A 12199-nucleotide genomic window follows, 5' to 3' on the forward strand; every position below is an offset into this window, starting at 1 on the left:
AGCCAGTCCCCAAGCAGCGGCCCCCCCGGCCAGCTTTCCCCAGTTTATGTGCTGAGCATGACTTCACATGGTATGGAATGTTTCTTTGGCCAGTTTGGCTGTGCCCCCTCCCAGCTTCTTGTGCACCTCCAGCCTTCTCAGTCGGTAGAGCATGGGAAGCTGGAAAGTCCTTGACTAGTGTAAGCATTACCTAGCAACAACTAAAACATTGGTGTGTTATCAACATTGTTCTCCTCCTAAATCCAAAACACAGCACTGTACCAGATACTAGGAAGGAAATTAACTCTATCCCTGCCAAAACCAGGACAACCATGCAGTCTAAAATCAGTACAGGTACAAAGATAATGCAGTGTGTCCTTCCACTCTCCCACCTCTGCTGGGATTTTTCTTTGTTGTATCATATTGGTAAATTACAACAGCATTATTCCAGCTTCTAAGAAAACCTGTGAATGAGTAACATAAATATTTAGCCTGAAATCCACATTGTTAAGGGCAGAACTGAAGGCAGTATAAGAACAAACAAAAAAAATTTCAAGGAAAAATATAAAAGCATTGATTATATTTGCTTTGGTAAAACAAGTAAATTTGATATTCACTTGTTTAGACTTTATTTAAAGTATAAGCAGATATTTCCATCAGAAATGCACACATGCTTATTTGTAGTACTCAATGAGTTACTCTTCAGTTATTTTCTGTTTTTATAGTGTGATTTCATACCTTCTTCCCACTAAATATTATTTGTTTACAGTTCCACTCCTTCAGTCCAAATAAAGCAGAGGTTTCTCTGAAATCCTGCATATTTAGTGTTATCTGGGAACCAGTCCTACCAGTACATCTTTCAAATTTCTTGCTCCACTATTTAAAAATGGTAACACTAAAAGGGAACATCATAGGGACAACTTTGAGAAAGATTGAAATCTCTTAACTGGTTAGTACAGGACACAGGTATCTAAACCAGGAAAAAGACGGTAAAATCAAGTGTTGGGAGACATCTGAACATGCTGCAAGGATAGATGAGATTCTGGCTCATGGATGTTTAAATGTGTCATATCTGCCCTTAAGAGGCAAAAAGGTTTATTGTCCTGTTCTGCCACTTGTATATTCATGAGTAAATTACTGTATTATGAGAATGTGTCTGGTGCATGATGTGAGCCAACACAAACCTCTCTGAGATGCAGCATGTGCAGCGCTGCTGGATGGCTTCAGGAAGTGTCGCTGGCGATGCCTTGCTGTTTACGGGCAGGACATGGGGTTGAACAGGCTGCCAGAGGGCCCAGACTGGCTGAGGGCACTGCAAGGACCAGCTGCTCTTCAGGTTTCTCCCTACCAGTGCAGTGGGAGCACTTATAAGACATCCCAGAGGCAGTCCTACTGACTGGACAGCAGGACTTGGGAATGCTCTTCAAGGGCCCTGTTTGGATCACTCTGACAGGGCAGCCCCCCTGAAGCCATAGGTGGCCTCTCAGCGGACATGCAACCTTGCCTGATAGACATACTGGCAGCACTTCTCATTTGAAATGGGGAGTTAACCAACTCAGCTAATTTTGCTGCATACATTTAAATGTCAAAAATAGTGCTGATGCAACAGCATTTGCTAAATATATAAATAATGACTTACTGCTTTAGCCTAATTCAAAGCCAATCAAAAAGACACTACAAAAGACACCAGCTAAGAAAAAGCCTCCTGTGGTGCACTGAAATAAAAGCCACCCGTGTGGAAATCAGTGGGTGCCTCGGTGGTCTGCTTTGATGCTGGCATAGTGTTGAGTCATGAAGTGCGTCTGAAGAGTGCTGTCTGAACTGAGAATGATGCCAATAGGGGTGAAGCTCAGAGAGGCTCCTCAATGTTTGAGGACCTACCTCATGCAGCCTGTGGATGCCTTGGAGGTCTTTCAAAATGCTGTGGATCCCAGACAGCAAAATCAAGGCATTTCATAGAATCATAGAATCATAGAATGGTTTGGGTTGGAAGGGACCTTAAAGATCATCCAGTTCCCTAGCCGTGGGCAGGGACACCTTCCACTAGACCAGGTTGCTCAAAGCCCCATCCAGCCTAGCCTTGAACACTTCCAGGGATGGGGCATCCACAACTTCTCCGGGCAACTTGTTCCAGTCCAGCCTAGCTTGAACACTTCCAGGGATGGGGCATCCACAACTTCTCCGGGCAACTTGTTCCAGTGCCTCACCACCCTCATAGTGAAGAATTTCTTCCTTATATCTGAATCATCTTTTCTGCCTACATTAAATATCCACTGAACTAATCTAAACCTTCTGTAAATGTCTCTCTTCCTTAAAAGAAAGGGGTTTTCTGTGTTAGTTCTGGCTGCATTTTTATGAACCAAGATAAATGTGAGTTGTTAACACACTCTTAAAGCACTTAGGTTTCCAGGCTTGAGGAATCAAGCTAAGTATGTCAATAAGAAGTCTGCATGCAGCACACACAGCATCTGTATCACCGGATCCCAATTCCTTCACTCTGGGATTAAATTCCCGATGAATCTTGTCCTGCAAGTTGGGTTGGTTTGGACATGGCTTGGCTACCTGGAGTTTTGTGGTTCATATCTGGGACAGGGTACACACTTGTTCAGTGATTCATTTTCCCCTATTAAGATTCAACTTGAAATTCCAATCAATAATAAAATAAAGCAGAACTGCAAACACTCTGATCAGATTACCCACCACACCAACATTTGAGGAGAGTATCCCAAGGGACTTAGCTGTGAAGCTCTATGCAGTAAACTGCTCCAGTAAAATGCTCTGCATTAGGGACAGGTTACAGCTAATGCCTGGCAAATGATGCGAAACAGGCTGGGAACTGCAATGATCATATGCTAGCATGTGTCTTGTATTTCAAGAAATTACTTCTAGCCACCCACAGTATTTTTTTAAGTGAAGTACTAAATGAGCCCATCATTCAGTAGACCTGTGTGAATTACTTTAACAGTCTAAACGTTCCAGATGAGGCAAGGGTAATAGCAAGTTACAGTGCGCATACACACAAGAGAAATTGCTTTAGCCACATCTGAAATAGAGTTCGCTAGTGTACTTCTGGCAGTTGATTAGTAATGCACCCCACGTCTTACAGTTCACACAGAGAAACACAGAGCTGAAATTGCAGGGGGCATTTCACTACAAGAGGGCGTAATTATGCAAAGAGAAAATGGGAAGTTGAGCCTAATGATCCTTTCTTATGCCAAATGTATATGTGGTAGGAAATCACAGACAGGCAAAGCCAGAGTTCTCCTGGGCTTTCCTGTGCTCCTCCAGGTGCATGGAGAGTGCCCAGCTACCTCTCATTGTTTTATAAAACTAAAGGGACAGTAACATAATGTCCCTAAACCATTCTGAGGTGCCACATCAGACAGACAGGGAAGGAAGAATGCTACCTGCTGTTTCTCTGCAGGATCCAGATGTCCTTCACTCAGTCACTAACCCACCCTGGCTATATTTATGTTAGAATTGATACAGTCACAGCCTGTGCAGGTGGGTCTGGAGATCCAGCATGCGCAGCATAGCCGATGCCACAGTTCATAAATAATAACATTATTATTTATATAAAGTCTCTGAAGGCACCTTTTTCTTACGTACACTTAAATAAAAAGTGGCTATGACCACTTAGGTTTTATGGTCACCAGGGGCATATAATTGTCTCTGTATATTTACAGTTTCCTTTTGTAGCTGTATTATTCCACAGAATTTTGAGGTACTTACTGATCACACAGTGTATATAGCATCGTTTCTAGAAACTCATTTCTTATGTGTTAGTCTCAAGTCACTTTCCACTTTCTGATTCCTGCAAGGTACGTCCCATAATGTTCACCAACAGTGAGAGGAAGGAAGGACTTTATGTATCCAGGACAGGAGCTATCAGCCCAAACATCCGACCCCTTAAACTGAAAGCATCAGACAGCACTTGGCTTAGTTCTCCACTCTGGAGGAAACTCTCTTAACCTCAAACATGTGGGCAGCAGTAGACACAGAAGCACTAGGTCTGACACATAGCGGCTCGCTCTCCATCTAACACCCTTTCAGTGGCTTCCTGCAGTGCAGCAAATGCTACATAAACACTTTTGTGTCTGAATCCTACTTTTCTCAATACTCTACTTCCTTGCAGGGCTTTTGCATTCTCCTTAAGGAGACAGACACTTCTTCAGACACCTCCATCCGCTGAGCTGGCTGCGTGGCTCCAAGGGATGGCACAGTCTCCTCTCTCCTCTAGAGGGTTTCCTTGGACCAGGAGCAGCACTGCCAGGAAGAGGCTGAAGAGCATCCTTCCACCCTGCTGCCCTCTCTCTCATGCACTTCTGCAGGAACATACCAACACATGATAACCAAGGAAGCATTTTAAATAGCTGTGCAACCCATTCCCCCATTTAAGCTGGAGTTTCTAGATGGGGGTCCACCCTGGCTGGTGTGAGGTGCACTGAAAGGGCTGTGGTGACAGATGACTCCTAGAAGACATTATTGGCTGAATCAGTAGCATTTCCAGACCTGTGAGACAAGGGTGCAGTTTCAACCTGCAGCCTCTGAATGAAGAGAACAAAACTTCACAGGGGGCATGGCAAGCTGCAAAGTGACTAGGCTTCCTCTACATCAAACCCTCTCTCTGCTTTTTTCCCAGCGACTGGGACAGAAAAGAGCCAAGACCTAAAGAGCCTTTCCTACAGAGAAAGGCAGCCGTGCTTTAGAAATCACTGGTGCCATTAGGAATCTCTTTTCAGACAGGGACCATCAATACAGCCAGGGAGGTAATGGCCAGCAGTGAGTAGGGAGCAGTGATTTTGTCGGCTCGTTGGTGCCTGCCCTGCCTGCAGCACTGCGACGGGAGCCAGGCTTGCCCTGACCCAGCAGGGGGCAATCCCAGCAAACAGCTCAGGAAATCAGTGCTGGTGCTGGGCTCTAATTCCCCTGTGTCCTGGTTTCAGCAGGGATAGAGTTAATTTCCTTCCTAGTAGCTGGTACAGTGCTGTGTTTTGGATTTAGGGTGAGAACAATGTTGATAACACACCTATGTTTTAGTTGTTGCTAGGTAGTGTTTACACTAGTCAAGGACTTTTCAGCTTCCCATGCTCTACTGACTAAAATAGAGCCACAGCCACCCGGCTGCTTGCACCTCCCTGTGACCCCCGCTGCCTGCACCAGCCCTGTGGGTGAGTCGGGGGTGGGAGTTGGGAGCAAGGAACGTGGGGGGATGGCCCTCTTTCTACCCACTTTGGGTCAGCTTGTGACCTCAGGAGCTCTGCCCCATTTCCGGAGGTTCCTTTCAAAGGTTTGTAGGGGTTATGAGGGTCAATGGGATCAAGCCCCACTGGAAAGAAGAGTCCTGGAAAGCCGCCAGATTCTGCAGACATGGGGATATGGAAAGACTTATCCTGGGAGGACCGTAAGTTAAACCTTGTTAATATCTCTCTTTTTTTGCACACCTCACTTGTACGGCTTCAAATCCTTTCTAGGCCTGCCTGGAGGAGTCTTTGCAAGTAAAAGAAAATCAGAGCAGCTTAGTAGGCAGACAATTGCTGGGTGCTTATTTCCTCTCCTAAATGAAGTGACTCACTTCTAAGCTTTCAAGAACACTCAGCGTACATTTCCCTGCGCACTCTGGTATCAGCAAACATTTTTACCATAAAGCATGTTAGCTAGTCATAAGCTCTTTTTGTCTATAATTCAATGGAATGTGTGCAAACCCCTGCTCATCTACATAGGTATTTGCTTTTTATTCTAGGCAGTTGATTAGCATTGAAAGGCAGAGATAGCACAGAAATAATGCAATACCAAATCTCACTATATCACTTTTCTATATAGAAGGGAAATTAATTGTTCTTAGCAGTATAAATATACATGACAAATCACTGAAAAAAGACATACCTATTTGAGGTAATCTTGCAAGAAGGCATTTGACGTTCCCTCCATCAGCAGCACTGCTCAGCAGATAACTTAAAATAGTTGCACTACAGTAGACAAACCTGGCGGAGACAGAGTCATGGATGAATGCTGTAAGGTCTGCAGCCTCTTGGCCAGCCAAAGGTGATTAACAGCAACACAGACGTGTGTACTGCTCCTTAAAAGCTGCTACAGAAAGGCAGGCTGGACAGGGAAGAGATGATTCCAGGAAGCACCAGTAAGTGGAGATCTATAGCATAAGGACAGGGCTCTCTTCTAGTGACATCCCTTGTTCCATGCAAGAAGGAAGCGATTGTCTGTGATATGCCTTGTCATTGTCACACAGGCCATCACTTATCCCACAGCACCAATGGGTTCAGGAGGGATTATTCAATGTTCTTTGAGGTACCTCTTCTGATATTTTATCTCTGACCTACAGTGACAAGATAGGATCCACAAGAGCCCTCAAGGAAGGAGTGCAATTGCTGAACTCTTCTCTCTACCCCATCTTAGGAGCAAATCTACTAAAATGCAAGTCTTCAAGTAATGATTCACCCCTACCCCCCTACAAACATGTATGTGTATATATGTATAAAAATATATATAAATATATATATTCTATATAAATGTATGTATTCATAGAATCATAGAATCATAGAATCATTCGATACCTTTTCTCCAATGCACAGTCAATTTCCAATATTATGAGATTTAAGAATTGCTTAAAACTGAGTTCATGATTAGGTACTTTGCTGGCTGATTCAGCAATACTCCTTCATTTCGCAGTCAGCCTAATGTGAGGTAGAAAATCATATCAGATCATCAAGCCCATCTCATAAACCCTACAGAGAAGGAAATAATCACTAGAGAACCTACTTGATATCAGTTGGCTATTGAATTAATTAGTAGAACAAGAAAGAGGAATATCAAATTTCTACTAGAAATAACAGAAATAAGTAATACCACTAATACCTTAATCATATACAGGAAGCTTGGTTTTATAAACTCTTGCACTGTAATTTTTATTCCAAGAACTATTAAACATTTGAAGACTTCTTCACAACATTTTGTTGAACCAATGAAACAAATATTTTTGCTTCATGTCAGAGTGTGTCATTTCTTTGGTTTCCCTTAGTTAGAAAAAGAAACACAAAGAAAAGTCTAATGTTGTCAATGATACAATGACTGCATAATTTTGAAATATGAATATAATACAAACATGCTGTTTCGAACTATTTGTAGTTATGCACTCTGTATGCATTTTGCTGCATACAGTAACTCTTGCTGAAGGCTTTGGACTATAGCAAGAAAATATTTTGGCTACATATGTAGTCATGGAAATATATACGAATATTTTGGTACTTTCTATCATGCTCTACTGAAAGAACAAGGAAGGAAAATACTGTCATTTTCTCATTGGAAGGAAAGGGATAGAATGACCAGATCAGAAACAGACAGATTATTGGAAATGCCATAATGGGAAGATTCACAGAGGACTGCAAAAGTGGATTATTTCTACTGTTAGAGTTGCAGTTACAAATCAGGTATTAAAAGTATAATTGTGTAAATAATTGTTGTTCTGATACCGCTGCAAAAGTAAAGAACTGAAAAAAAAAGTTTTGGGTCAATCTGGAATGTTTTTTTTGGGATGTTGTTTGTTTGTTTTCCAAAGAAATGCACAACTGTTCTGGGTTGCATCCAGCTGTTAAATACTCACAGAACTGAAGACTGGCACCTGCATGTCCCCCCGTCATGTGGAATTGCCCTGTCCCCAGGCCAGCGTATTCGTAGTGCTCTTGTTTTCTGACGTGTTCTCAGCTCCTTCATATTAATCACAGTGGGGCATGTGACAGTGGTTCTCATCATGCCAGGTCAGGAGAAACTCCTTGCCCTCAAGCCAGGTATGTCTTGTGCAATACACAGGTCTGATGGATGTGCTGAGTCTTGGACATGAGCTGTGTCTGGTGCTGTGGCAGCGGAGAAGTCAGCTGTTTTAATACAGATGGACATCTGGGGTTGAGGGTTGGCCCTGAAGTGCTTCATGTTATTGCACAAAATACTCTTTGGAAGAAAAAATGATTGAATCTGCATTTATGCCTGCCTTTGCTTTCTCAACTTGCCACTCTGTCCTTCCTTTTTCCAGACCAGGCGGGATAGGGCTGTGGCCCATGCAGCATGGATGGACAGACTGGCCCCGCAGTAAATATGGCCTGAAGCAATAGCCCACACTGTTGACAAAGTGTGTAAGATGTGGCAGATCACCAAGAACAAAGCTGATTTATGGACTGCGGTAGCAATCTGCTCAGTTCTCTGAGAGTATCTTCTTATGGCATTTGCAATTCAAAGATATCCTGGCTTCTGAGAGCCTTTCTCCTTACACTCTTGAGTGTCCTCTCCTTCCACAAACTTTGGTCATTACCCTCTATCTTGTCCTCTGCCTCTGAGGTGGCAAATTGCCTTCAAACAATAGAACATCTCTGATGCTTCTCTCAAAAGTCCCTCAAGAGGATTCAGCCCATCGTATCTGGGGCAGAAAATGTCAGTCCCAGCACTTCCATCATCCTCTGAGGTCTTCCTGTGGTCCATCTTAAAGCGTTTCCCCTATGGGGTGTCTACTGGGGTACTTACTGGTGCTGAGATGGTGATCATTACACTTTATTTCCAAGTATGACTTCCTCTGGTAGATGCACCTCCTCAAAATCCAGGCAGTCAGGTCCTCCGCCCCAGTTCAGCTGGGATTACACCCAATGCGGAGCATGAATGCCTCCTCCACATGGGCTAGCTCTGCCTTCAGGGCAGTCCCTGGCTGAGCAACAGACTCATGCCACGGTTCAGGATAATCTGCACTGGAGCAGAGTACCTGGCGTCAGGGAGGAAAGGTCCAAACCTGGTGAGGGGGGGCTGTATAATGCCTACTCAGAAAGGAGATGGCAGACAACCATGAACGGTGAGCTTGGACCGTTGTGGAGAGAAAGGAGAGCCAAAAAAGGTAAGTAAAATGGCATGAGTGAAAACACTGACTTACCCATGTTCCCTGATCCAGATAAAAGTTAGAAATAATTAATCCCATGTAGCACTGAAATATGCTATCTGATCCAGATAAAAGTTAGAAATAATTAAAAAAAAAAATTGGCAACTGTGGGCAGGGTAAGTGGTTCACTGCTTTGAATCAGGTGGTGATGTTGCTTTTGTTATGGTACCACCTCCCTTAAACTGGAGACTAAAATGAATGTCTGTTTTCATTGGAAGGAAACACATGGGATATTTCATACTGCCGCTAAGCCTGGGAACAGTTATTGCGGTACACTGGACCAAGCACAGAAAAGTTTAGGCAGCAACCTGTTTTATACAGTCAAATACTTGAAGTCTCTTCTAGAAGTTGTTTGACTCCCCGTTTTTCACACGGGACCTACCCACACTCAGTGAATCGGGCTCAGTGTTTCGCAGTTGCGTTCTACCTTTGAACTCGGTAATTCTCTCATCTCTTGATCTCCTTTTTTGTAGGAACTGGCAGCCTGCCTGGCTTTAAACAGAAGCAATGCCAATGGTTTTGTGGTTTTGGCTATTGTTTTTTGTTGGGTTTTTTTGTTTGTTTGTTTTTTGAATTTTTAAGGCACTGCTCAATCTTGAATTTCAGATCTCCCTATCTGATATTCAGCTGCAATGACAGAAACAGAGAAGAAAACAAGTTACAATCAATCCAGTCTGTCTCACAAAATGAGAAGCAGTTATTCCTTAGAGTCCTATGAGTCCCAAGATTTCCTTGATTGGCATGTGGGAGAAACAACAGTGACAGCTATATATCACAGCTGGTCTATTGTGGCATATAAATGAACAGGTATTTCCAAGTACCACAGCTGATCCCTGGGGACATTGCATAGAAGATTTGAGGTATCTGTCCTCTGATTAGATGTTGCTCCCTGCTTTCTCCTGCATAGGCATGGCAGACACAGCAGTCTTCCTGCCTGTGTCAGTTTACTTCCAGGTCAGATATGATCAACTCACATCTGGGCTTTCTGTCCTTCAGGTTCTTGTTCCATGTTACTACTTAAGTTTTTGCTGGCAGGTTTAAAAATGTATGTTTTGAGACATAAGAGAAAATCTGGAACTTCTGAGAGTTAAATCAGCATTGAGACCTTCCTTCCTGAAGCCACAGGTGTTTGAACACTAAAACCTTGGGCTTTATTATGGGAGTTCATTTCTTTTCCCTTAGCCATCTAGGCTCAGAATACTTTCCCCAGACTATTAAAAAAAGAGGAAGAAATCTTTTATCATTCTTCCAGCGTGGCCTCTGAATGGCTTTGGCACATTGCTCCTGGGTCAAATCTGTCTCTGCTTCCTGAGACACATCCTGACTCTGATGTGGTTCCCAACTCCATCCATCCAGTAAGGTACCTGATCCTCTTCCGAGCAGTGCAGGGCAGGATTTTCAAGAGTATGAAGAACATCTATGTCACTCCTGCAGCATCACATGAAGTGCATTCGTACCAGAATATTGTGAATGAAAATAACATTGACTGTATGATGACAACCGTGCTTTTGGCCTTGAGATTTACTTTCCTATTCTTTAATGTTCCTACTCCTTTAAAGTGATAAAGACTGTACAAAATCTTTCACTATTTTATTTGTTCCTTTTTTTTTTTAAACAGAATCAGCCACATCTCTGCCTCACAGAAACTGGAACATCAGCCTCATGGGAAATTATTTTACTGTTAACTCTTCATTATACGAGATATTAAATCAACAGGTTGGGCCTCGGGGGAGTACAATGGAGAGATACTGAAGTTGCTCAGCATAAATCGGGTTGAATCCGATGGTCTGTTAGATATGACCATGCTCTGCCTGTGCCAGCTAGGATCTGGTTGTGTGGAAAAAAAAAAAAAATTGCTGTCATAACTCTCCAGGTAACAGAAATTAAAAACAGACAGATCTGAGCATCTATCTTCTGTTTGCCAGGGTTTATCAGTGCATGCAGATCACATGGAAGATAAGCTATGTTTTCTCTCGCTCTACAAGCAGGTCCACCCTGCCATGTCTGGCACAGGGCGATGAGGGGATCAGAATTGCAGGCGGATGGGATGGGAAGGGCCTGGCTGCTGTAGTGGCTGCGGCTGCCCTACTGTGTCAGAGACATGCATGTATTGGGACAGAAGAGGTGCCCTGCTGGGTCACAGCCAGACAACCAGCTCTCTGTCTCTGCCAGCATCAGCCAGAGCTGCTGTCTGGGGAGCACACTTGAGCCTGGCCACATTCTGCAGTCCATCCTCTCACACTTCCCCAGCATCCATGACTGTTGGATTAGGGATGTTAGAAGGACTATCCCAGCCTTTTAAGAATTCCTTATGGACTTGTCAAAAAATTGGCATAAGTGCTTTTGAACCTACTGACACTGTTTGCCTCTGAAACCTCGCATGGCAGCAGGTTCCTGCAGCTGGCCGCTACCTGCCGTGTAAGGAAGTGCTTTCTTTCATCTGCTTTAAACTCACCTCCTACTCACTTCATGAAGCCCCACAGTTCTTGGATTGTGGGATTTTGTGAATAACAGGTCTGCATTAATTTTTCCCATGACCTTCACAATCTTGTAAATGTTGAGCACATCCTCAGTGGGGGAATTACAGTTGCCTTACGAGGACAGACTAAAAGGCTGGGCTCTCCTCCAGTGCCCCATTCAAGGAGTAGCGGTGTTCTCACCTCCCCTTGTAGGACAGTTGTCACACCCCTGTGACCCCTGGGCTGCCCCTGCCCCTTCCACATGTCTCTCCTGAGATGTGCACACCAGAACCGCTGAAGATGTGGGTGTGCCAACATGCAAACAAAACACATAGCACCAAAACTCCATCTTGTTCTCAGTATTGTTCCTGTTGATGTGCAACATTTTGTTGGCTTTCTTGCTTGCTGTTGCGCATTGAGACAATGACTTCAGAGCACCTGAAGATCAAAGTTCTCCTTCCTGTGTTGGGCCTGACAGTTCCATTCACCAGCATCTGGCATGGTTTAGATTGTCTATCACTACACAGTAAAGCTTTGTCATAGAATCATAGGATCATTTAGGTTGGAAAAGACCTTTAAGATCATCAAGTCTAACCATAAACCTAACACTGCCAAGTCCACCACTAAACCATGTCCCCAAGCGCCACGTCTACACGTCTTTTAAATACCTCCAGGGATGGCGACTCAACCACTTCCCTGGGCAGCCTGCTCCAATGCTTGACAACCTTTTCGGTGAAGACATTTTTCCTAATATCCAACCTAAACCTCCCCTGGTGCAACTTGAGGCTGTTTCCTCTCGTCCTATCGCTAGTTACTTGGGAGAAGAGAC

Source organism: Aptenodytes forsteri, unplaced genomic scaffold (genome assembly GCF_000699145.1).
Source record: "Aptenodytes forsteri isolate BGI_AS27 unplaced genomic scaffold, ASM69914v1 Scaffold336, whole genome shotgun sequence".
NCBI classification, from domain to species: domain Eukaryota; kingdom Metazoa; phylum Chordata; class Aves; order Sphenisciformes; family Spheniscidae; genus Aptenodytes; species Aptenodytes forsteri.